This window comes from Ursus arctos, unplaced genomic scaffold (assembly GCF_023065955.2).
Source record: "Ursus arctos isolate Adak ecotype North America unplaced genomic scaffold, UrsArc2.0 scaffold_12, whole genome shotgun sequence".
NCBI classification, from domain to species: domain Eukaryota; kingdom Metazoa; phylum Chordata; class Mammalia; order Carnivora; family Ursidae; genus Ursus; species Ursus arctos.
The window spans coordinates 5833322-5858218 of NW_026622786.1; the positions used below are offsets into that span (position 1 = coordinate 5833322).

General features: G+C 45.8%; 1 protein-coding gene and 1 non-coding gene across 2 annotated transcripts in view; one reads left to right on the forward strand and one right to left on the reverse strand.

Annotated features, from left to right (window-relative positions):
• Positions 1 to 13192, reverse strand: part of LOC125282155 (myomegalin-like) — a 111058-nt gene extending 97866 nt beyond the window's left edge. The window contains 4 exon segments of the mRNA XM_057310760.1: positions 4132 to 4278; positions 7797 to 7890; positions 9012 to 9078; positions 9776 to 13192. The gene's annotated coding sequence lies outside the window, so the exon portion shown is untranslated.
• An 11355-nt stretch (positions 13193 to 24547) lies between these two features.
• On the forward strand, positions 24548 to 24760 carry LOC125282167 (small nucleolar RNA U3). The gene has a single exon (XR_007189325.1). It is a non-coding gene; the product is annotated as a small nucleolar RNA U3 (small nucleolar RNA).
• Positions 24761 to 24897: the final 137 nt, after the last annotated feature.

A 24897-nucleotide genomic window follows, 5' to 3' on the forward strand; every position in this document is an offset into this window, starting at 1 on the left:
ACAACTCCTTCTCCCCATGCCCTAAGAACTCTCTAGGACCTACTCTCTCTAGGCTGTAGGAAGAAGGTTACGACTAATGGAATGATAGAAATGAACTTGTGTGCCCATGCCAAGGCCTGGTGGACTGAAGGGGGTGATTTTCACCTCAGGGACTTTGCAGGCTGGGCACCTGCCGTCCCAGTATCCCTAGGCTAGGACACAACACTGACATCTCCTTCATACACGTGATGTTTGCCTTTGTACCTGCTCGCAGGGTGGTCTCTCAGACCGGAAGGGACATCAGACGTGGGTGTTCTGGGAGTGCTCAGCTAAGGAGCCCTGGGGTGGATCCCATTGAAATCTCTTCTTGCTTCAGCCCCGATGCAGGCTCCCCGTCACCAGGGCCCATCGAGTGGAAACGTGACTTTCCAAAGGGCAGAGGTGCAAATGTCTGGAGCACAGACACAGCCAAGCACCCAGGTGGCCAATTCTCTGCAACAGCAGCTGGAACAGCAGTTGGATTGTGGAGACAACAGAGCCAGGCTCGGCCTCTCCTCTGCCATTGGGAGCCTGAATGCCAAGATGGGTTCTGGGAACCAATGGCCGCTCTTCCAAGGTGAGAGGGACGGGGAGTAGGAAGTTCTACTCCCTGTGTTGGTTGTCACAGGCTTGTGGCTGGAGGCAGCAACGGAGTGAGGTCGAACCCCATGATGCTCCAATCCAGCGAGGTCAGCAAGAACCCGGTGTTTACTATCAGCTCTGCCCCAGGTCCTGGGTTTGCAACTTTCTGGCTCTATAACTGGCCAACTTATTCATCCTCTTACCTAGTTTCTCCTCTGCCCCTTCATCGGAAAGCGCAAAACTAGTATCTCCATTCCATCGCTACGGGAAAGAAGAAACGGCATAAATTCTGGGGGGCCTGATTCAACAGAAATTGCTTGAGAACATCTATGAATTTGTCGTGTCTAATTTGTGGGTCGCTGTGGGGCTTTAGCCCTCGGCAAATGGTTTCGGGGCATTGTTTCATGGGGGACGGGGCAGTTGTCAGAGGCTCCACTTTCACCGGACCCCATCTTCCCTGGCTTTCTCAGAAAGGCTCGTGTACCCAGTTTTCTCTCCTATGACATATTCAAGGCAATCTTCCCTGTTCGGTGCTCACAGTCACAATGGTAATACTGGCCTCACAACACTGTCTCCCACTTATTTTTCTTTTTTCCCTTTTCTAAGGACATAAGTGGCCCCTTTCTTACATGAAGTGCACATGTCACTCTCTCCTCTGATCCTCCGTCTAGTTCATCATCTCCCCTCATCTCTGGGGCCTCGTCCCCAGCTTCCTCTTCATCAGGACCCACCTCTGCTCAGATTTCCTAAAGACTGAGCTTTCTGACCTTCCCCTGGGTCGTGCGTTCCTTACCCTCCTGCATTCAGTGACCATTCCTGGAGCCTGGGGTGGCCTGGGGATCCTCTGTCAGAACTACCTGAGAAATGGGGAGATGTAGTTCTCAGGTGGAGGTGACATAAGCAGCAGACTGTGGCACCGGGGAGAGGCCCCAGAGAAAGAGCTCAGGGAATGTTCGGGGAAGCACAGCCCCGACAAGGGCCTTAGAACTGGTGTAAGGTGGTATCTCAGTGTGGATTTGATTTCAATTTCCTTGATGGCTAATGATTTTGAACATTCTTTTGTGTGTCTGTTAGCCATTTGTATGTCTTCAAAGGAAAAGTGTCTATTCATGTCTTCTGCCCATTTTATGATTTGTTTATTTGTTTCTTGTGTATTAAGTTTGAGAAGTTCTTTGTAGACCTTGGATACCAGTCTTTTATCTGTAGTGTCATTTGCAAATATATTCTCCAATTCCAGGTCTGCCTTAGTTTTTTTGACTGTTTCCTTTGCTATGCAGAAGCTTTTTATCTTGATGAAGTCCCACAAGTTCATTTTATCTCTTGTTTCTCTTGCCTTTGGAGATGTGTCACGAAACACGTTGCTGTGGCCGATGTCGTAGAGGTTGCAGCAACCCCTCGGAATCAGCCGGGTTCTTCCCCAGGATCTCGGGGGAAAAGAATCAACTTGTTGTTGGCAGACTCAAGACAGGATGCTGTGATGATGGCCTGTCATATCAGGGACATTTATTTAATGGCTGAAGACAGCAATGCCAGTGATTGCTTCCAGGGCCCTCCTAAGCCCTCCTGGATGAGTTCTCTCACGGTTGCCTGTTTTCAATCTGCTTCTGTTGCTCTCCTGTGCTACATGGGACCTAAGAGTGGGCATTTGTGAAGGGTAGTCTGCGTCATGTAACTCTTTCTCTTCCTTTATTTGCAGAAAACGAAATTGATCAGGAGGGACCGAAAGGACAAGAGTCAGTTGCCCCCAGGTAATTCTGAATACTTGGGGGCTGTGAATTCAAAAGTGGCACCCAGGGAAAAGCAGAAAGTGCTGAAGAGAACTACATTATCTATTTGGTCGATGACAAATTATCCATTTTCACCATGTTTTCTGCTTTTTTATGGTACTTGGATTGCTTCCATTTTTCTTAATTACCTCCCTAGTTGAGTAACCCACAGTCAGCTGACCCAGGTAAACTTAATATGTCACAAGGATCGCCGAGCTCGCTCATTCTGTCCTCCGTGCTTTATTGAGAGATGCACGTCTTCTTTCTGCCTGTTAGATTTATCATGTTGACATGGTTTCCTAGCAAGAACATATCACAGCAAGAAGACAAACATATACTATCATGCCAGATATTGAGAGAAAGAGGCCTTTCTGGATGAGATAGCTGGGACAGTCACTTGGTCACAAATGCAGAACTCGATGCCATTTGACAGGAAGGGGGAAAGCCACTATTCTGAGACTCTGTGTGTAGTGAGTCATGACTGGATGGCACAGAGATAATTGAGGCTCCTTCCTCACAAGCTTGCTGTTTGGCCCGTGCGCTGAGCACTTACTGTCCTTTCTATCTGCTGCTCCTGTGACAAACAGAGCTTGTCGCACTCAAACAAGAAGAGTTGTTTCTCTCTTGAATGGGTCAGCCTCTCTGCTTTCTTGACCATTCCTTTGTCCCTTCCATCAAACTCAGACAGGACATAGGATTTCAGATCCCTCTCAGGTTAATCTTCGGTTGTCCCCACCCTGCAGGCTCAGTGGACAGCTGCTAGAGGTGGTAGAGCAGGACGTCTCACGGGACTCTCCAGATAAACACTACTTGACATATTCAGTTCTTCCCGAGCTGTCTGACTCCTACTGGCCTTACAGGAGCACCGCCATCTTCTCACCTGAGGACCTGGAAGTCTGTTCCTCTCTAGAAGTGGCCAGTGAGTACTCCATTGTCAAGGTGATAAAGCTCCAACTGGACACCCACATAGATCTCCTGTTCTTTGTATCCCAGACCTCTGCTGTGCCGAGAGAGGTCATCCCGGTGGGGAGGCCCTGTAGAGACATATTGATCTGAACTGGACTCTAGGATTGAGTTTTAAACACAGATGTCAAGTGTGTCAGGGAGCTTTGCTCTCTTCCTAGTCCCAAGGCAAGCCCATGTCATGTTGGGTTCTCTGTCAGGTCATTGGGCCAAAGGAGGCAGGACAAACTCAACTCACCTCAGCAACATGAGCACAGAAGTTGTCTGTCAGACCTAATTTGGATGAAACCTCTTTTCTCACTTTCAATAAGCTCTACGTTTCATCTCTGAGCCAGGTCCTTTACGAATCTATGCCTGCCACTGTCAGTTGGCATTCTTGTCCTGGGTTAACTGGTTTTGCTATTCTTTTTTTTTTTTTTTTTTAAGATTTTATTTATTCATTTGACAGAGATAGAGACAGCCAGCGAGAGAGGGAACACAAGCAGGGGGAGTGGGAGAGGAAGAAGCAGGCTCATAGCGGAGGAGCCTGATGTGGGGCTCGATCCCAGAATGCCGGGATCACGCCCTGAGCCGAAGGCAGACGCTTAACCGCTGCGCCACCCAGGCGCCCCTGGTTTTGCTATTCTAAACCCTGCTTGTGTCTCCCCTTTGGGTTGACTTGTCTTCCTAAACAGTTGTCTGAAAACCCACCCTCAGTGCCTCCACTGATAGCTTGTTTGTGTGTTTCCCAAAGCAGAGCTGTGCTTTGCATTCCCCCACCACACGAACTGAGCCAACATTCTCTGTAGCACCAAAGACTCACTTTCATTTGAGGGTTTGTCGTTGCATTCCATCTGTTCACTCTCAGTGCATAAGTTCCAGTAAGTCTCAACAAGCAGGCTCTCTGATGAGAGAAGGCTGAATTCTGCAGTAATCCTTTTAGAATGCTCAGAGGCTGGATCCCCAGAATCTGTATGAAAAAGATAAGTACAGTGTTTGTACAGACTTAAGACAAGGGCAACCGTGATGATGATCTCCTAGAAAAAATAAATTTTTCCCAATGTCTCAGGCAAGGAAATCAAGCCACTTATCATAAGACAATATCAGAAGCACCCTGAAATATTCTTCTGCCTAAATCTGTTCTCACACTGAGCATATCTGAGTGCCCGGCTAGCATTAGACACTAGATTATTAATGTACCGAGCAGGATCTGCTTAATGACTGCCCTGTCTTTATGTATTTACAGAAAATCAAATCTCTCATAAGGAGGAAGAAGACCAAGACCCGATAGGCCCCAGGTAACTCTGAAGAAGCCTGGGTTGTTATTTCAGTGGTTAAACTGAAGGACTGCATTTCAAGGAAGAAACATAAACTGCCAGACATGCCTGTTTTATCCGTTCTCCAATCACAAAGTACCTTTGTTTAACCATGAAGTGTGGCTTCACATGTTACATGGTTAAGTTCCGTTTACTGACCCCTTCATTTCAATAACCTGAAGGGGTGGAACTTCGTGAATTAGCAGTCACTGGGATTCGTGCATTCCCCTGTTCTCTCCTTTTGGTAAAAGGACAGTGAGACGACTATCTGCCTCTCCCTGTTTGGTGTTACCACATTGAGGATATATTATAGCCAAAGAATACCTAAAAAAAATTCACATCACGTCACAGGATGAGAAAGAGGCACCGACGACACACGGTCTCTCCATATGGATGTTGTCTTTTAAAGCCTGTGTTCACTTGGTTACCCAAGGTAGTATCAATAATATTTATGCAAAAGTGTTGAAGCCACCTTTAGGATTCTCCATGCGCACTGTGAGCTGTGTGTTCCATTCCACAGTCGTTAAGTTTGTTGCTCAGAAGCTTAGCTCTGCGGCCACTATCCTGAGCACCTTTTGTTCTCTATCTGTCTCTACTGCCCCCACAGCAGCCACTCTCTGCCCCTGTAACAGGAGGATAGTTTTTGCTGTTAATCACGGCTGTGCCCCTTTGTTATGAGTATACTTCTCGGCCTCCCATCAAAACCAGTAGGATGCTGGGGTGTCTACTTTTCTTGTGTTAAACTTCAGATCTCCCGACCCTCCCAGGCTCACCGCAGAGCTGCCAGAGGTGGAAGAGGATACCCCATGTGACTCCCTGGATGAATGCTATTTGACTTATTCGGCCCTTCCTGACCTGTCTGACTCCCTCGGGACTTGTAGCAAGGCTGACATCACCTCATTCGAAGATCTGGACATCTGTACTGCTCTGGAAGTAGCTAGTGAGTCCTCCATTGTCAAGGTGATAAAGCTCCAACTGGACTCCCAAGCTGACCCCCTATTTTTGGGATCCCAACCTCTGGTTGTGCAGAAATGTGTCATCGCTCTGTAGAAGCCCAGTAGACATAAGGATCTGAGTCAGGCTCTAGGATACACTTTTTAGCACAGACCTCAGGTGAGTCAGGCACCTGCCCTTTGTTCCTCATCTCAGGCCATGCTTATGGCTTCTGACAGAAGTTAGGACATTTGATTCAAGGCAGATGTGACAGCTCACACTCACTTGTGCTCCACATGCAGAGTTCTCTGTCTTTGTTCCTGATTTCAATTAAATATCTCTCTTCATCTGCAATGTTCTCATTTTCATAGCTGAATATTGTCTCTTGAATTTTTGTACCTGTCCAAAGATGTTGGCAGCCTTACCTACATCTTTCGATTTGTTGTTTTCCTGCCTGACTGCTCTGACTCCCAGTGTCTGTGTCCTCTATGTTGGCTGTCTACACTGAGTTGTCATCAGAGTATCAGGTCATCAACACCTCTGCCATCAGCTTGCTCGTAGGTTTCCTTGAAGCACAGCTGATTCTGGCCTTTGCCCCTCCCATGCATGGCTCATATGTCTGTAAGCACAAAGAATTGTACACAAAAGGTTTCTTTTGACATGAGGGTTTGCAGATTCCATCCATCAGTCTGGTCTCTGTGTCTAAATTCCCTTAAACCATTTATCTCATGGCATAAGGTAATGAGAGAAGGTTGCACTAAGTTTTTAGAATATAGGTAAGCTGTTCCCCAGAATCTGTGGCAAAACACACGTTTCACGCTGTACACAGACTCTTGAGATGTGGCTCTACCACAGCAGGGAGCTCATGCCCAATGGCTCAGGAAAGCAGACCAAGGCACATTCCCAAGACACTACCTGAGGCCTCCTGGATGGTTACTCTCACAATATCCTGCTGCCCCGCTAAGCGGCGCACAGTCCGTGTGCTAGTTGTATCGGATACTTAATTGGAATGTACACATGGTGTTGTTGAACGTGACTGGCCCTGTCTGTATTTATTTGTAGACAGTCATAATGATCTTGTGGAGGAAGAAGACCAAGGACGGATATGCCCCAGGTAACTCTGAAGAATCATGGGCTTTAATGCAGTGGTGATGTCTGGGGATCTTGGCTCTCGGCAAATCTAGAAAGTGCTAAATGTACCTATTTCACCCATTCAGACACCCATAAAATGGTCCGTTAGCAATGTTCTCTGTTTCACTGTGGTACTCATATAGGCCCCGTTCTTTATGCGTCCCAAATTTGGAAGCTCAGGCCATTGACACAGGTATACTAACCAATCACAGGATTTCTTGCATTCTCACGGTCTCTCTTTGTATTGAGTCCAGCCTAAGATGCACATCTGTCTCTGCTGGTTTCGCATTATGACGTTGGCAAGAATTCATGGCAAGAAAAGTGTGTAAAAAAATTGATATCTCAGTGTTTAGACAAGTAGGCCTCGGACACACGAGCTTTCTAGGAATCTACAATGCTGCCAGTCTGGGGTTGTCTTGGTGCTTTCTGTAAATGTCAACAAAACGTATGCAAAAGTGTTGATGCTGGTTTTATTGTTTTCTGAGCGTGCTGTGTGTTGTGACTGCTGTGTGCTGGGGTGGTTCAGACTCCTTCCCTTTAGTCTCCCATTCTGGCCATGCTCTGGGCCCCTCCAGCTCTTGCTCCCTCCCTGCCTGCCTCATCTATCCCCAGTACATCCACACTCTGGCCCCAGATGGAGGCAGAAAGGTTCATGGGAAGAAGACTTCGCATTTCTTTTCGGTGCCGCCCAAAGCAGCTGGGACTCCATGTTGACTCAACTTTCTTGTTGCATCTCCAGTCCTGCCTGTCACACGAGGCTCCACAGGGAGCTACCAGTGGCAGAAGACAATGAAGACCCACAGGACTCCCTGGATGACTGTTATTTGACTTCTTCATTTGGCCATGACCTGCCAGACACCTGCAGACCTTACACAAGTGCTTCATTCACATTTGATAAGCAGGAAACCTTCTTGGGTCTGGATGTGGATGGTAAGTACTCCCATTGTGAGGGGCACAACATTCCTGGGTGGGGGGGAGTTCAGGAAGCCTGTCTTCTCTGTATCCAACAACCTAAATCGGCTGAGACGTGCATCCCTGCCAACAGACCCTGGAGACTCAACTGGTTAGAACTCTGCTCTTGGATTTCATTTCAAAAACACTGGGTTACCTGGGTGGCTCAGTTGGTTAAGCATCCAGCTCTTGATCTCCATTCAGGTCTTGATCATAGGGTTGTGAGTTCAAGGCCCACGTTGGGCTCCACACTGGGCGTGGAGTGTATAAAAAAAAGAAAAGGCATCATGTGGGTCAGACAATTTTCCTTTCCTTCTGTCCCAGACTTCCCTCTGCCACCAAGCTCCCTCCCAAGTGCAGGCCCTTGGTACCAAGTCAGTTTAGAGAGGAGAAATGCAGGGAAAAGAGCAAACCTTCAGCCACCATGATATCAACTGTAGATATCTGGGTAACAGGACTCTTTCTTTTCTCTCCTTTTTCTTTCCTGCTTTCTTGCTTTCTTTCTTTTTTGTAAGAACCGACTTCTGCTACTCATGAGATTTTATTGCCAGTTGTATATCTGGTGTAATGTCCTGCAAACTCTCTGGCTCTCCACGCAGATTTGCATGTGCTCCATATTTGCAGCATCTGTGATATTGTTGCTGAGATCAAAGTTTTGGCTTCTGGGGAGCCCAGAATGCTCAGCATTTAGATAGAAGATCCTGAGCACCCAGTCCTAGCTGGACCCCGTGGTTTCAGTGAAGCCGAAGCTCTAGCCCTGGTTTTCCATCCTCCACGGATGGTGTCCTTTCCACCCTGTGTGCAGCTTCAGTGATTTTCTCCCCGTCAAGTGTTGCTCTCAGTAGCATAATGTCATGAAAAGGATCAACGGTCCGTGCACCTGCCGTGGGTATTGGCCTCATTCTGGAGCAAAGCAGAGTTGTTCCCCTCTCCAGAATCTTCAGAAAAGTGCTGCCTGCTCAGCAAGACCCCCTTGGTTCACACTTGCATAGGAGTGCAGGCTAACACCCAATTCTCATTTCTTCCCACTCAGGCTACAATTCGGACTTTGCTTCTGGGAGAAGCATTTGCATTGTTAGCCGACTTTCCTTGCTCATCAAATCACCTTGTAGGAGCAGCAAGGAGTCTATGAGGTTCCTCACTGTGTCAATGTTGCTAGTGAAATTGGCCATGAAATATTTTGTTCCTTCATCTTTTTGGTCAGTTAACAGTCTCTCCACCCTAGCACCACCTTCTCCCCTGTTTCCCATTCCTCTCGGAGGGGCCAAGAAGCAAAGGCCTCCTCAGGATTACAGCAATTCAGGAAGCAGAAATGAAACACACAGTTACTTTGCTTCGTTTGTCCGCCACGTCCCTTTCCGTGCCCGCTCACCAGCAGTGCTGTTGTGCTGGAGCCCCTCATGTCCTCACAGGTCACTCTCCGGTCGGTGTGGCATCTCCTGTGAGAGCCAAGGGAACCGAGCCTCAGCAACGTCATGTCACTTGCCCAAGACCCCTGGCCAGTGGTTATGGGACCTCAGACCCACACCAGCTCAGACTGCCCACTACTCTCCACTCAGTCCTGTCAGGGCCTATGTGGGGATGCGGTTGGCCCTGCCCTCTTTTTTTGTACCAAATTATTTGAAACAGTTGTAAATGTAAAGGAAAAGGTTGCGAGACTGCCCCCAGAGATCCCTGTGACCCTGCCACACATCTGCCAACTCCTACCCTGTGAGACACTGTCCTGTGAGCAGAGCCAGGGGCTCTTCCAGCCCCTCTGAGAGATCAATGTCTCCATGAGGCTCCATCCAAAAGCAATGAGAGCTGAGAGGTCCCGGGCCTTTTCTGTTGTCACGAGGGGTGCCCAGGAGGCTCTTCACTTGGCTGCCTGGCACCCCTGTAATACTGCACAGCTCCCACTGGCAACTCCTTCTCCCCATACCTTAAGAACTCTCTAGGACCTACTCTCTCTAGGCTGTAGGTAGAAGGTTACGACTAACGGAATGATAGGAATGAAGTCATAGGCCCATCCAAACGCCTGGTGGACTGAAGGGGGTGATTTTCACCTCAGGGACTTTGCAGGCTGGGCACCTGCCATCCCAGCATCCCTAGGCTCGGACATAACCCTGACATCTCCTTCATACACATGATGTCTACCTTTGTACCTGCTCGCAGGGTGGGGTCTCAGTCCGGAAGGGACATCAGACGTGGGTGTTCTGGGAGTGCTCAGCTAAGGAGCCCTGGGGTGGATCCCATTGAAATCTCTTCTTGCTTCAGCCCCGATGCAGGCTTCCCGTCACCAGGGCCCATCGAGTGGAAACGTGACTTTCCAAAGGGCAGAGGTGCAAATGTCTGGAGCACAGACACAGCCAAGCACCCAGGTGGCCAATTCTCTGCAACAGCAGCTGGAACAGCAGTTGGATTGTGGAGACAACAGAGCCAGGCTCGGCCTCTCCTCTGCCATCGGGAGCCTGGATGCCAAGATGGGTTCTGGGAACCAATGGCCGCTCTTCCAAGGTGAGAGGGACGGGGAGTAGGAAGTTCTAGTCCCTGTGTTGGTCGTCACAAGCTTATGGCTGGAGGCAGCAACGGGGTGAGGTCGAACCCCATGATGCTCCAATCCAGCGAGGTCAGCAAGAGCCCAGTGTTTAGTATCAGCTCTGCCCCAGGTCTTGGGTTTGCTACTTTCTGGCTCTATAACTGGCCAACTTATTCATCCTCTTACCCAGTTTCCCCTCTGTCCCTTCATCGGAAAGCGCAAAACTAGTATCTCCATTCCATCGCTACGGGAAAGAAGAAACGGCATAAATTCTAGGGGGCCTGATTCAACAGAAGTTGCTTGACAACATCTATGAATTTGTCATGTCTAATTTGTGGGTTGCTGTGAGGCTTTAGCACTCGGCAAATGGTTTCGGGGCATTGTTTCATGGGGGGCGGGGCAGTTGTCAGTGGCTCCACCTTCACCAGACCCCATCTTCCCTAGCTTTCTCAGAAAGGCTCCTGTGCCCAATTTTCTCTCCTAAGACACCTTCGAGGCAATCTTCCCTGTTCGGTGCTCACAGTCACAATGGTAATACTGGCCTCACAACACTGTCTCCCACTTATTTTTCTTTTTTCCCTTTTCTAAGGACATAAGTGGCCCCTTTCTTACATGAAGTGCACATGTCACTCTCTCCTCTGATCCTCCGTCTAGTTCATCATCTCCCCTCATCTCTGGGGCCTCGTCCCCAGCTTCCTCTTCATCAGGACCCACCTCTGCTCAGATTTCCTGAAGACTGAGCTTTCCAACCCTCCCCTGGGTCATGTGTTCCTTTCCCTCCTGCATTCAGTGCCCCTTCCTGGAGCCTGGGGTGGCCTGGGGCTCCTCTGTCAGAACTACCTGAGAAATGAGGAGACGCAGTTCTCAGGTGGAGGTGACATAAGCAGCAGACTGTGGCACCGGGGAGAGACCCCAGAGAAAGAGCTCAGGGAATGTTCGGGGAAGCACAGCCCCGAGAAGGGCCTTAGAACTTGACGTACTTACTGTCTTCCCCCTCGAGCCTGTCACTTCTCCATGGCGCCCACTGTTGTGGCCCCGACTCACCCCGCTGGCTCAGTTCCTCTCTCTGTGACTCAACCTCCACAGAGGACTAAGAGGGAAACCAGGCTCCATGCCGGGTTCTTTGTGCATTCCGGCTCTGAGAAAAAAATCCCACAGACAGGCTGACTTGTCAACAACAGAAGTTGTGATCTCACAGTTCTGCAGGTGCGGTAGAACCACAATCAAACAGGTGCACATTTAGGGCCTGGTGATGCTGCCTTCCTGGTTCGGAGTGGCCGCCTGACTCCCTTGTCCTTCCAGGAGTGAGGAGCTTTGTGGGGTCTCCTTTATAGGGCACGGATCCCTTCTAGGGGGGATGCCGACCAGCTGCTCACCCCACAAAACCATCACATTGGGGATTGTGATTCACCCCTATGAACTGGGGGCGAATACAAACTGTCACGCCATGGCAGATGGCGTTACTCTGTTTTGTTCCCACCTGCTCCCCCCTGTAATCCCTCCGTGGTGTTGAACAGTCACCTGTTTCTTCCACCCCCTTTCTCATTGTCCTTGGATTTGTGTATTTTTTCCAATTTCAACTGACCAGAAGGGAGGTTAGAATATTAGGTTCCGTGTCCCCCAGATCCCTATTTAATCATTTACTGAATTAGGTACATACGTACATACAGACACACACATTTGTATCTCAGGTCACATACACGATGTATAATCCGTGTGTGTATTATCCAGAGTGTACACGTGTGAAGTGCACCACGTGTTGACGCGTGTTGTGTCAACTCCCCAGCTTTCTCTTCCCTGGTTGCTCCCCAAAGGCTTCCCTTCAACTTTGATTTTAGCTGATGTCTACAGTCTCTTCCCACCAATAGCACAGCCTCTTTCCAGCCTGATTGCCCTGCCTTTGTCTTTTCTTCTCCGGAACTCTGTTTTTACCAATTCTGCTTCTCTGATTTCACTTTTGTCAACTGCAAGCACTTTGGCCTTCTGGCTTTCTTATCCATGCAGGTAGTGTGAGAGAGATGAACAAAACAGGAAATAATCAAAGCGTGTCCATTGGCTTCCCCTCCCCTCTGAATACTCGGATGGCCTTGCTCCTTCTGTCCGATGTCGTCCTTTGAGATCAGTGTGGGTGGAGGATCAGAAAGATCACGAATAACAACAAATCCTGCTGATGTGCTTTTCCATCCAGAGCTGGGTTTGGATGCTTCCCTCTGCGTGAAGAACCCTCCCAAGCTGGAGGGCGATGCCGCTGAGGCCTCGAGGGACAGCCAGTGTGAGTGTCAAGTCTTTGGCCACAGGAAAGCCCTCGGTGTCATGGAAGAGAAGATTCCCAAGAGAAAACTGCAGTTAGGCCGGTGGAGACTCGCATGCAAATTCCATGTCCCTCTGGCTTAGGGAACTGAGGTAATCATACGCCCTGTGGCTCTTGGAAACAGGGATTCCTATTGCTGTCCTTCAGATGATAGCTGCACCCCCCCGACACACTCACACTGCCTTGTCTTCCTCGTTTGGTCACTCCCACAGCTGGTGCTACCTCTGTCTGGGCTTCCGTCTGTTTCCCTAGGGACTGCCACCCTGCCAGCCCTGCCATCTCCATCACCTGGTTGCATCTGAACTCTGCTGTGTTCCTGCTGGGGCCGTCCTGAGATCCCCTCTCCCCTCCACTCATGGCCACGGGGAAGCAGGCCCCATGGCCCTCCTCAGCAGAGCAGCATCAGTTACACATGTCGCCAAACACGCGAACTTTGCCGGAAATCACACACTTTCTCGGCTTCTTTGCCTTCCTTCCCTGCTTGCCCAACTCTGAGGCCTCATCCTCCCAGGAGCACTGTCTTAATGAGTCACTTGCAAAAGGACTCTCCTCCTGGGTCTTTCAGGGAATCTGACCTAGGAGGACACGTAACCCTCAACTTCTCCATGTGAATAAGAAGTGTAAAGCTGAGGAGAAAGAGCCCCCATGAGAAAAACTAAATGAGAACCTGTCACAGCTGGGAGTGCCACACCGGACTGCCTGGAGTTAGGTTTCTCCTCAGCCCCTATAATGTAGAAGGCACGTGTTGTGATGTGCACTGGGTGTTATACGTCACTGATAAATCATTGGACACAACCTCAAAAACTAATGATGTACCATACACTGGCTAACGAAACAGAATAATAAACAAGTAAAATAAAGAAAATGAAAGAAAAAAAGAAAAAAAAAAGACGAGAAAAAAATAAATATTACATAGATACCCAGAGTCCAATACATAATCTCTTCCCTGATCAAAGGTCAAAGAATTTAGTGCTCTACTCCTATGACAATGAAATCCACAGTTCACTAGTCACTGAGTGGATTTCAGAGCCCCCTGCAGGTTCACTGCAGATTGAAAGAGAACATTTTAATCAAATTTTGTCCTTATACAACATCTCAGTAAAGAACCTTAGGTCTCATTCTCCTATGTTAACCCATTTGCAGGTCCTTCTTTATACCAGGGTAAACACTGAGAGACTCTTTCTTTAGGGAAACTTTAGAAAAGAAGGGATGAGAATCTAGAGAGCTAAAACGAATGCCTTTTCATTTTCACTTCAGAGTTTGGTGAGTCTCTGCATTGAGAATAGTCCTAGAAATGCCCCAAGGGCTATCCTGTGTGAGATTACCTTCAGAGAATGTTGGCGTCCCTGAGTGAAAATGACTAGGGCCATGGTAACACCCCTGCTCTCTTTTTGTGAATTCCCCTTTGAGTTTCTCCTCCTTGAGCTCTTCCCTCTGCCCCTTTGGGCTTGTTCCTCTCCAGCCAAGTGACCAAGAATGTCTACTGCTTGCCCACACCTCCAGATCAGAGGCTTTCCTCTCCCTTCCCCCACATGTTTGCACAGGGCCTGAGCCAGGGTTTCAGTCCAGGGTTTTTAGACACAGGTCACATGGCTTTAGGAGGTCCTCATATGCACATGGCAGAAAGGAACTTGGAGATAGGCTGAGGCTCCTGTTGGCTCTGACATTCTAGGACTCATTCCATAGCCTGGCCTCCTCCTCAGAAGACTGGGACAAGGGTGAGAAGGGGGTGTGTTTGTCGGCCAAGGGTCCCCTCCTTCCTACAGCAGTCTGTTTCTGAACGTGTGTGCTGGGTGCTAGGTGCATCCCTCTCTGGGAGACGTGAGAAAGCCATCACTTGGGCTTCTGATGAAGGGGGCTCAAGAGTGAAGTGGCTACTGAGGAAGGGGTAGTTGGGATCTGGCCAAAGCTCACAGCAGCCTGGAGCTGGGATATCACCAGGCTCCTGCTGGGGGGTGGGGGAGCACAGGGGTCCCTGGATCCTGCAACACAGGCTGACGCTCAGTTTAGCGAGGTATTACTTCTGACCTGTGGCTCTCACTCTCCCCCTCAGGCTGCCTGCGGCTCCCCCTTTAGGCTCCTTCTGGACAGGGGTTCAGCTTGCTCCTGGCCTCTGTCACCAGGTGACATCTGACCAAGACTCACATTTGATTTCTCTCTCTTTCTCTCTCAGATACCAAGTACTTCAGAAACTAAGAGATTCCTCATGTGAAGAAAACCCCATCATAAACCCCATCACAAAACCCCATCATTTTCCACTTGATGAAAAGAAATCTAGAACAGCAAATCAACTTAAAGCCCAAACACAGCACAGGTGGGATCCTTTGCTGAGAATCAACATCACAATCACAAGCCATTCTCTGTGATTTTGACTGCAAAAGACTGCTTTGATGAGAGATATTCTAGCCTTCAGCTCCAGTTGTGAGAAATCCCTCAGGAGACCAATGCCTGACTAGATGACACAGTTTTGACAGACCTTAAGTCTTGCTGCTCTCAATTCCACCCTGCAGAGAACCTGAGTCAGGAGCACCATGCAAAAAGACCACAAGTCAAACTGGACATTCTGGGCCACCAGATGGGCTGCGCTAGGAGCAGACAGCATTAACTATGCGGTGTTCTTGCTGGAAAGGTTTAGCCTGAATTTGAGCATGAGGAAGTTACCAGACAACTTGAGAATGTAGACTATTGAACAAGATGACTGGACTTTCTTCAAACAGTCAGTGTCACCACATAGAAGAGACAACACAAGCGAGAAGAGATATTTTGGGTTCCAAAGGACTAAAAAGAATGTGTTCCTTTTTTTTTTTTTTTAGTCCTTTTGAACCCAAAACATCTCCTCACCGTTAGGTGGCTGTGTCTGCTGGTGCTGACATTTCCTTGTTTGTAGGGGACAGTCAGATGTCTTGGCTTAAGGGTCTACATCCTGAAGTTGTCTGATCATTTCCTCCTGACTAAATTCAGCCTAACCCTCTGGCCAGGACACTCCATAGTTAACGCTGTGTGTGTCCCAGCTCAGCCCACCCGGAGACCAAGAGGGTCCAAGTTTGCCCATCACCATTCTTGTGACAGCTTCATTGGTTACTTTGCTATGGAGGGCCTATCAGATCTGTTCATAGCAGGACACATGATTTTCTTCTAAAATTAGCATTTTTGGCAAGGGGTTCTCTGAGAATGTATGAAGATCTTCTTCTCTAAAGTCTTTTTCTAAAATTTTGCCATCTTTAATGATCCCTGTGATGCATGATAACCGCATCTGTGTTTGTACATTGGAAGAATTCTATCTAACTTTATCCTTCCTATACAATGTGTATTTGCTGGCATTGTGCTGTGGAAAAGAATATTTCCTCCCCATTCTATATCATTAAAGTATTTGTTTTGACAATCATTGTGCACTTGTGAATTTTATTTAATTAATATGTTCAATTAGCCAATATATAGTACATCTTTAGTTTTTGATGTAGCGTTCAACGATTCGACTCGTGTGTTTTTTGCATCTGGTGCTCTAATCCCTACTATCATGGTTGATTTGATGTATCAGGGTATACAGTAAAGTAAATCGTCTTGGTTCTTCTCGCTATATTTAACACTGAGTCTCCATCTCTTTTAGGCTATAGTTAACTTATGGGGAAGAAATTTTGACTGTTTGTCGTTCTGTGGTATTTGCTTTCTTTTCTTCTTATGTGTGCCTATATGTGAGTGTGGTGTTTAAGAAGGTTGTAGAGGTAGGGCTGAACATTGCACCAAAAGTTTTTGGACATCTTTGGTTCCGTATTAGCTTGTCAAACTTTTCACATTCAGTTTCTAAGTTGTAAGTGACCCCTCAACCTCAAACGTTTGACATTATTCTATTTTCTCTTTACCTCCGTCTTAACCTGACTCTTCGTATACTATTGTTTCCACCCAGTGAAACAGATGCTGCTTATTCCTATTTTTCCCACCTGCTCCACTCCCAGATTTTTGTTTTACATCTACAATTGAGTCTATTTAACAGTGACCAGCTGTTCGAAAGCCAAAATTTCCCAGTCATCTCTCGTTGGGTGAAGTTCACCTTCAAAGACTCCTAGTGATGGAATCAGGACTCCCTGAGTGTTGTGTATTGAATACTCTTTTTCTACTACCTGCACACACGGACATCATGGCTGAATAGAAAGTACTTGCACAATGAGTTTTTACTGAGTTTTTTAAGTATATTGCCCTATCAGGGAAATACGAATCAAAACCGCAGCCAGATACCACCTCACAGTGGTCAGAAGGGCTAAAATTAATGACTCAGAAAACAACACATGTTGGCAAGGATGCGGAAAAGGGAAACCCTATCACGTTCCTTCTGGGAATGCAAACTGGTACGGTCACTCTGGAAAACACTATGACGTTTCCTCCAAAAGTTAAAAATAAGAATGCCTGGGTGGCTCAGGTGGTTAAGTGTCTGCCTTTGGCTCAGGTCATGATTCCAGGGTCCTGGGAATAAGTCCCGCATTGATTACCCTTCTCAGCAGGGCACCTGCTGCACCTTCTGCCTGCTACTCCCCTTACTTGTGCTCTCTCTCTCTCTCTGGCAAATAAATGAAATCTTTTAAACAAATTATAAAGTTAAAAATAGAGCTCCCCTATGAACCAGCAATTGCACTGCTAGGTATTTATCCAAAGGATACGAACATACTGTTTTGAAGGGACACCTGCACCCCAACGTTTATAGGAACAATGTACACAATAGCCAAACTACAGAAAGAGTCCAGAAGTCCATCGACATATGAATGTATAAAGAAGATGTGGTATATACAATGGAATACTACTCAGCCACCAGGAAAATGAAATCTTGCCATTTGCAAAGACCTGGTTGGAACCAGAAGGTATTATCCTAAGTGAAGTAAGTCAGTCACGAAAAGACAAATACCATGTATTTTCACTCTTAGATGGTATTTAAGAAGCAAAACAGAGGAACATAGGGAAAGGCAAGGAAGAATAAGAGGAAAAGGAGAGAAGGAGACAAAGCATAAAAGACTCAACTACAGAATACAAACTGAGGATTGCTGGAAGGGAGGTGGATGGGGGGATGGGGTACCTGGGTGATGGGCATTAAGGAGGGCATCTGATGTCATGAGCCCTGGGTGTCATATGCAACTGACGAATCATCGAATTCTTTTTAAAAAACATTTATCTCTTTGAAAGAGAGAAAGCATGAGAGAGAGAGAACACAAGCAGGCGGGAGGGGGAGAGGGCCAGGGAGAAGCAGACTCCCTGCTGAGAAGGGAACCCGATATGGGACTTGATCCCAGGACCCTGGGATCATGACCTGAGCCAAAGGCAGACGCTTAACTGACTGAGCCACCCAGGCACCGTGAATCACTGAATTCTACCTCTGAATCTAATGATACAGTATATGCTAATTAAATGGAATTTAAATTAAAATTTTTAAAAGAAAAATATATATTGCCTTGCTTTGTATGTTTGATTGGGATAGAGAATGTAAATTGATTTTCTTTCCATTGGATATAAATTGGTCTTTTTTGGTGGTTGGGGGGACCGGTCCGTAGCTTCAGAGGAGTTTTCTTCTTCTTCTTTAAAATCTTTTAGTTCTGTGAGGATAGGTTTTAGTGTTGGCTCCTCTGCTTCTGTCTCCTCCAGGCATCCATGACTTTCTCTCTGATCCTTTCTCAGTATCTTTTATTCATTTCTGTTCTCTTGGCTGCTTTCTTTTCTGTATTCAGTGTCCACTATCCTTCTGCACAACTGTTGCCCTGATGAATCTTGTTGACCAGCCTCTTTTCCAGAGTATTTTTCTTCAGTTTTTTCCTACTTCTGCCAATTCTGGATTCTCATTTCTTATTTCTTGCCCACTTCTCTTTGGAGTCGTGTGTGTGTTAAGCGAACTTTTACCTTTGTCATGTCTACAAATGCTTTGTTAGGTACATTTAATTCAGGTCAGGATGTCATTTTACAGTTTCCCTATGTTTTGTGATTGATTTTAAGGGGTAACGTCAGTGAGCTGAAATGTTTGACTCTCTATTTCTGTTTGTTTTGTTTTCTTCTGTCACCTTGGAATACCGGTCTGCTCTATCATTTTCTTTTTAACACGCCTGGGTTTGGTGGAACGAGAAACAGAAGTTCCACGTAGGAACAAATGAGTGCTATGAGTAGCTTGGTGGACTTCGGAGGTCTGGATCCTCTCTTTGGTGTAATCATTCTAATAGATGTAAAGGTCTGGGGAGAGGCGCGGTGTGTCTTCTGCTTCTGGGATCCTGTTTTCTTCCAATAGGTCCTTTCATTTCTATCAGTGGCTTCATTCTTTCTCTTTACCACAAGCCTCCAAAGGACGTTACCTTCTTCCAGGTCTGCCCCTTTGCACCGACGACTGTGCCTCCCCCAGCTGCCACCTCTGATCCTCTACACCGTGCAGCCCCTTTCCTTCAGATCCAAGTAGCTGAAGCTGTAGTCCGCAGGCCTCAGGCATATTCTGAGCCATTCGCGCTCTCTTTCTGCCATAATGCCCCTGTGTTCCCTGCTGAGTTGCCCTCCCTGAAGTCTTCTGCTCTAAGTGCATGGTCTGTGCTAATCCCTCTGCTGTGTCTGGCTCCCAGACCTGGCTAAATACTAACCATCCGGAGTCCGCAGTATTGGCTGGCCCCTGGCTGTTTGGGGGCAGGGTTATGAGTGGTGTTACTGACTCTCTCGGTTAATCCCTAACCCTTTAAAGTATGTGTTGAGAGGTTCTGCTGCCATTATCCTCAGTGGACTTGTACTCTTCATCACTCTTTTCTAGATGCAGAATGTCGGGAGTACACACAAGTAGACAGAATTGTATAACAGAACATCCCCATCCTCATCAGCCAGTCTCAACAATTATCAATTTATGGCTGAACTTGTTTTACTACAATCCCACCCACTTACTTTTTCCTATATTATTTAAAGCAAAAGCCAGACATCATATTTCATTTGCAGTTTTATCTGTATGTTCCCTAAATGAGAACACTTTTTGAAAGGATTATCATTGTAACCTTCGAAGTATTCATCAATAAATTTACAATATGTACTTTCATAAAATACACAGTGTTCACATTCCCCATTGTTGTCTTTAAGTTGTTTTCTCTAGATCAGGATCCAAACAAAATGCACAAACTGTGATCAGTAGGACCTGTCTTGAAGCCTCCTAGCAATGTGTAGATTTCTCCTCAGTTTCTCCCTTTCCTTCCTCCTCCCTCCCTCTCTCTCCCTCTGGCTCTCAACCTGCTTCTCTCTCTCTCTCTCTCTCTCTCTCTCTCTCTCTCTCCAGGTCTTGCTCTCTCCTTTTTTGTTACCCATTCTTGGAAATACTGAGGTGTTTGTTCTGGAGCATTCCCACAGACTGCATTTATAGCCAGATAGACTATAACACAATCCACCATACGTCCTCTCAGTTCGTGGTGGATTATGGAACAGTGCTATTAGAGAGAAAATGCAAGCCCCACATGGAATTTAAGATTTTCTAGCTGGAACAGTGAAAAGTAAAAAGTATAAGCGCACAACAATCAAAAATAAGCTTGCATCTTGCCGCTTAATGCTTCACATTAAGGGAAACAGAATTCGCCCAGAGTAATAAAGTTGTGTTTAATAGAAAAATAGTCACTATTTCTTCAGTTTTTAAGTTTACATTTATGGGAGCTGAAAATCAAATATAATTAAAATGCAGCTCTGACAAAAGAGGTCCTTCTAACCTCATCCAAATAGTCGGTAGCCCCTTGTTTCTGACTGCTGTGTTGGAGCTGGCAGATGTAGAAACTGATCAGTCTGAGGTTGGACGTATTGGCAAGACTTCCTCTCAAGTGCTGTGTGCTTTTCCATCAGGATGCACCTCGTATCCGGGTGTTCTAATGATGCTGGCCGCCCTCATGTTCAAGGCCTATCCATCAATTGATTCTGTGGAGCACAGTGATGATATTCCATCATCATGTTTTGGGTCCTAGAAGACTTGTATAAACACCTGTATTAAGAGAAATTTCCCCAAATACTATTTACCTGGTGGTACAGTTTGTAGGGAAAACTGCAGCTAAAGGAGCTGGTCCTCTAGCATCTCTAATGGTAACCCATAAGTTTCTTTTCCTCTTCATTTTTTTTTCTGTGTTAATATGAAACCAAGGATGCAATCATATCCAAGTGTTTTAAACCATCGTATTATGGTCTTATGATTGCTCCATTTAACCTCTCTTTCAGCAGTGAAAGTGACTTCAGGTTGGCTTCCATAGCCTTTCAATAAAACCCTCATAGCTTTTGAGACCTTTCCTGCTATCTGTATGATGAGGTGTTTCTGTCTCATGTTGAAGATTTGCTGCCTCTGGCCTGGCCTCAGCCATTTCTCTAAGAATCTGTGGTTCATTTCATGGGAAACCATGCTCCCAGATCATAACGTGTATCCTTAGGCTCTCATTGCAACTGGTATTTCTAGGCCTTTGTAGTGGACAGAGCTGGGAAATGGCATATTTGTATTCATATATATTCATATATTCACAGACATTCACAAACACTGCCAATTACAGAGTCGTAGACTGTCATGATGTTCTTCTCAACTTTTTTTCTCTATCCATTCAAAAATATAGGGTGAGGGGCAGAGTATAAAACTAAGTGAGTACATTATTAATTTTTCAAAATGTTTTGTCTTGACTCACTATTCTTCTGGCTGTATTCCTATGTTAGGAGACTTCTTTTGCCTTACTGGGACACCATTTTGCCTTGTCATTAAACTGATGCTTGACATCCCTATGTCCTAGACGCCTCCTCTCTGTGTGAATTGCTTTCTTTGTTGTTTTTATCATGTCACTAAACACCACATTTCAGGTCACTTATGGATTTCATTTGCCTCTCACGAGACTTCTTTTGAAATTGTCAAATGGTTAATTTATGCTTAGTAATATGCATCATACATGTAATGAACACCAATTTTGGAAAGATTTGTAACCTTACTGCCATTTTGCTATGCTTATTTGGTTTACCCTCGTATTTAATGCCTGGATATTTACTCCCAAAAAGACATAAACACTAATTTGCAGGAATACATGCACCCCTATGTACAGCAGCATAGCCAAATTATGGAAAGAGCGTAAAGACAATGTGGTGTATATATACCATGGAATTTCATTCAGCCATAAAAAAAAGAATGAAATCTTGCCATTTGCAAGGACACGGATGGAGCCAGAGTGTATTATGCTAAGTGAGATAAGTCAGTCAGAGAAAGATAAATACCATATGATTTCACTCCCATGTGGCATTTAAGAAACAAAACCTATAAGCAAAGGAAAAAGAAAAGGGAGAGAGACAAACCAAGAAACAGACTATAGAGAACAAACTGGTGGCAGCCAGAGGGGAGTGGGGCTGGAGGATAGGTGAAGGTGATGGGGATCAAGAAGTGCACTTGTGGTCATGAGCACTGGGCAATGTCTACAAATGTTCAATCACCATATTATACACCTGAACCTCATGTCACATTGTAAGTTAACTAAAATTAAATTTTTAAAAAATATAAAAACAATTTTAAAAAGATGGAACAGCGTTGGATAGAGTTCTTTGGGTTGACCTCATATCATTGACCTGCGGTTGTATTCCTCTAACCACGCATGGGAAGTTCCAGGGCATGGGTCAGTGATGGATGATATCCACAGTGGATGTGTGCAGTGGTGTTCAGTGACATAGAAGCTGAGGTTGAGAAGAGAGAAACAGGGAGGCAGGAGAAAAGGATGCCCTGAAGCACCTCCTCACTTCTTCAGCACACGTTCCCACCTAGATCTTATGAGCCAGAGACTTAGGAGGTCACTGTAGCACTAATACAGGAAATTTTCAACTTCTACTGTTTGTGGGTCCTGCTCCTGGCTCCCAAGGAAGCTATGCTTTCACATTTACCAAGGTCAAAATGAATCTACAAAAACTCGAAGCATGGGCTCTATTTCTACCCCAAGCACACATTGTACCTCTGCTTTCTTAAAGAAAATAACCCAAAAGGAGCATTCCGGAAAAGATAAGAAAAAGGAAGACACTTCCCTGGTTCCCATAAGACTGAAGTCATACCACCCTTCATATACTAGAAACTTAAGATCTGGAACTGCAGTGTCTTTCTACAATGTCTTTTGTATGACAGTTTGTAACTTTTCATGTAAAAATGTATACAACGCTACACCAAATGCTCCTTTGCCAGAACACTCCCTTCTTTGTGAAGACTGCCTATCCCAGGCGGCTGTCTTTTTTTTTTTTTTTTTTTAAGATTTTATCTATTTATTTGACAAAGAGAGACAGCCAGTGAGAGAGGGAACACAAGCAGCGGGAGTGGGAGAGGAAGAAGCAGGCTCCCAGTGGAGGAGCCCGATGTGGGGCTCAATCCCAGGACTCCAGGATCACGCCCTGAGCCGAAGGCAGACGCTTAATGACTGAGCCACCCAGGCGCCCCATCCCAGGCACCTGTCTTAATTTGGGCTCAAATAGAACTCTCTTCCTTGGTTTTTTAGAAATTCTTAAAGGTTCATTTACTTTACATTGACAGCATCAAGCTCTTCAACTTAGTGGCTGGACTTGGCTGAGATCAAGGTGCAATGGGTGTGGCCAGGTGGCACTGAGCATTCAAGGGAGAAGACATGGGATTGGATCAACCACTTCTGAAAGCTCATCATCTCCCCACCCCATTCTAGTTTCCAACCATACAACATAATGATACTGCTGTGTGAGATTCAGCAAAGGCTTTATTTTTTTTTTTATTGCAAGTTTTTACTTAAATTCCAGCTAGTTAACACAGGGTATAATATTAGTTTCAGGAGTAGAATTTAGTGATTCATCACTTATATACGACAAACACCCAGTGCTCATCACAGCAAGTGCCCTCCTTAATGCCCATCACCCATTTCACCCATCCCCCTGCCCACCTCCCCTCCAGCCACCATCACTTTATTCTCTATAGTTCAGAGTCCGTTTTATGGTTTGCCTCTCTTTCCTTCCTTCCTATGTTCATCCGTTTTGTTTCTTAAATTCCATATGTAAGTGAAATCATACAGTATTTGTCTTCTCTGACTGACGTATTTCTCTTAGCATCATACACTCTAGCTCCATCCACATCACTGCTACAACAGATACACCAATTCGGTAAGTTGCAGGATTCAAAATCAACATATAGGAGTCTGTTGCATTTCTATACACCAATAATGAAGCAGCAGAAAGAGAAATCAAGGAATCGATCCCATTTGCAATTGGACCAAAAACCATAAGATACCCAGGAATAAACCTAACCAAAGAGAAGAAAGATCTCTGAAAACTACAGAACACTTAGCAAAGAAACTGAGGAGGACACAAAGAAATGGAAAAACATCCCATGCTCATGGATTGGAAAACCAAATATTGTTAAAACGTCTATACTACCCAAAACAATCTACACATTTAATGCAATCCCTATTTAAATACCACCAGCATCTCTCACATAGCTAGAAGAAACACTCCTCAAATTTGTATGGAACCACAAAAGACCCTGAACAGCCAAAGCAATCCTGAGAAAGAACAACAAGGCTGGAGGCATCACGATTCCAGACTTAAAGCTGCATTACAAAGCTGTAGTCATCTAGACGGTATGGTACTGGCACAAAAACAAACACATAGATCAATAGAACAGAATAGAGACCCCAGAAATGAACCCACAACTATATGGTCAGCTAATCTTTGACAAAGCAGGAAAAAAATCCCTGGTATTTAAGACAGGTTATGGGGAAACATTGGAAGTTTGGGTTTGCAGTTCAGCTTAGAATGTCCAGTATGAAGCAGAATAACGCTGATTTGATATTCCAACAATATTGAGTCTTCTAATCTACGAATGTGATATATGTTTTTCTATTTATTTAGATTTCCATTAATTTATCTCAGCAGTAGTTTTCAGGGGTCTTTGTTATATGTGTTCTCATGCATTTAATGATGGCGGACATGAATCTCTATTGTGTTTGTCAAATTTCATTTCCTTTTTTTAAAATTTCATTTTCTAAATGTCCACTGCTAGTATGGAGAAACAGATTACTGTTACTGTTACCTGTTACTGAGGTATAATTTAGGTACAGTAGACTGCATCACTTGAAAGTATACAATTGAGACTATACTTTCAGGGATCATTTCTATAGTTTGTTACTAGAGAAGTTCCTCTGAACGTGTAGAGTACCCGAAACCATGAGGAGGAGGCACAAGGTTCTCTCCTGAGCCAGAGGCTAGCTTTAGATGTTCTTTCCACAACTGCCAATTGCCACTGATGCTCCTCTTGTCCTCCTTTGGAGGAGTAAGAAGAAGAGGATGCAGTGTGAGTGCTTTCACAACAAAATAAAATTAAAAAAAAAAACTTAACTGTACAGTTAAACACATTTTCACAGAGGGACATACAATGGAAACTACTGCTCCATTCAGGACACAGGGTATTTCTTCTAGGTCACAACTTCCCTTGGGTGG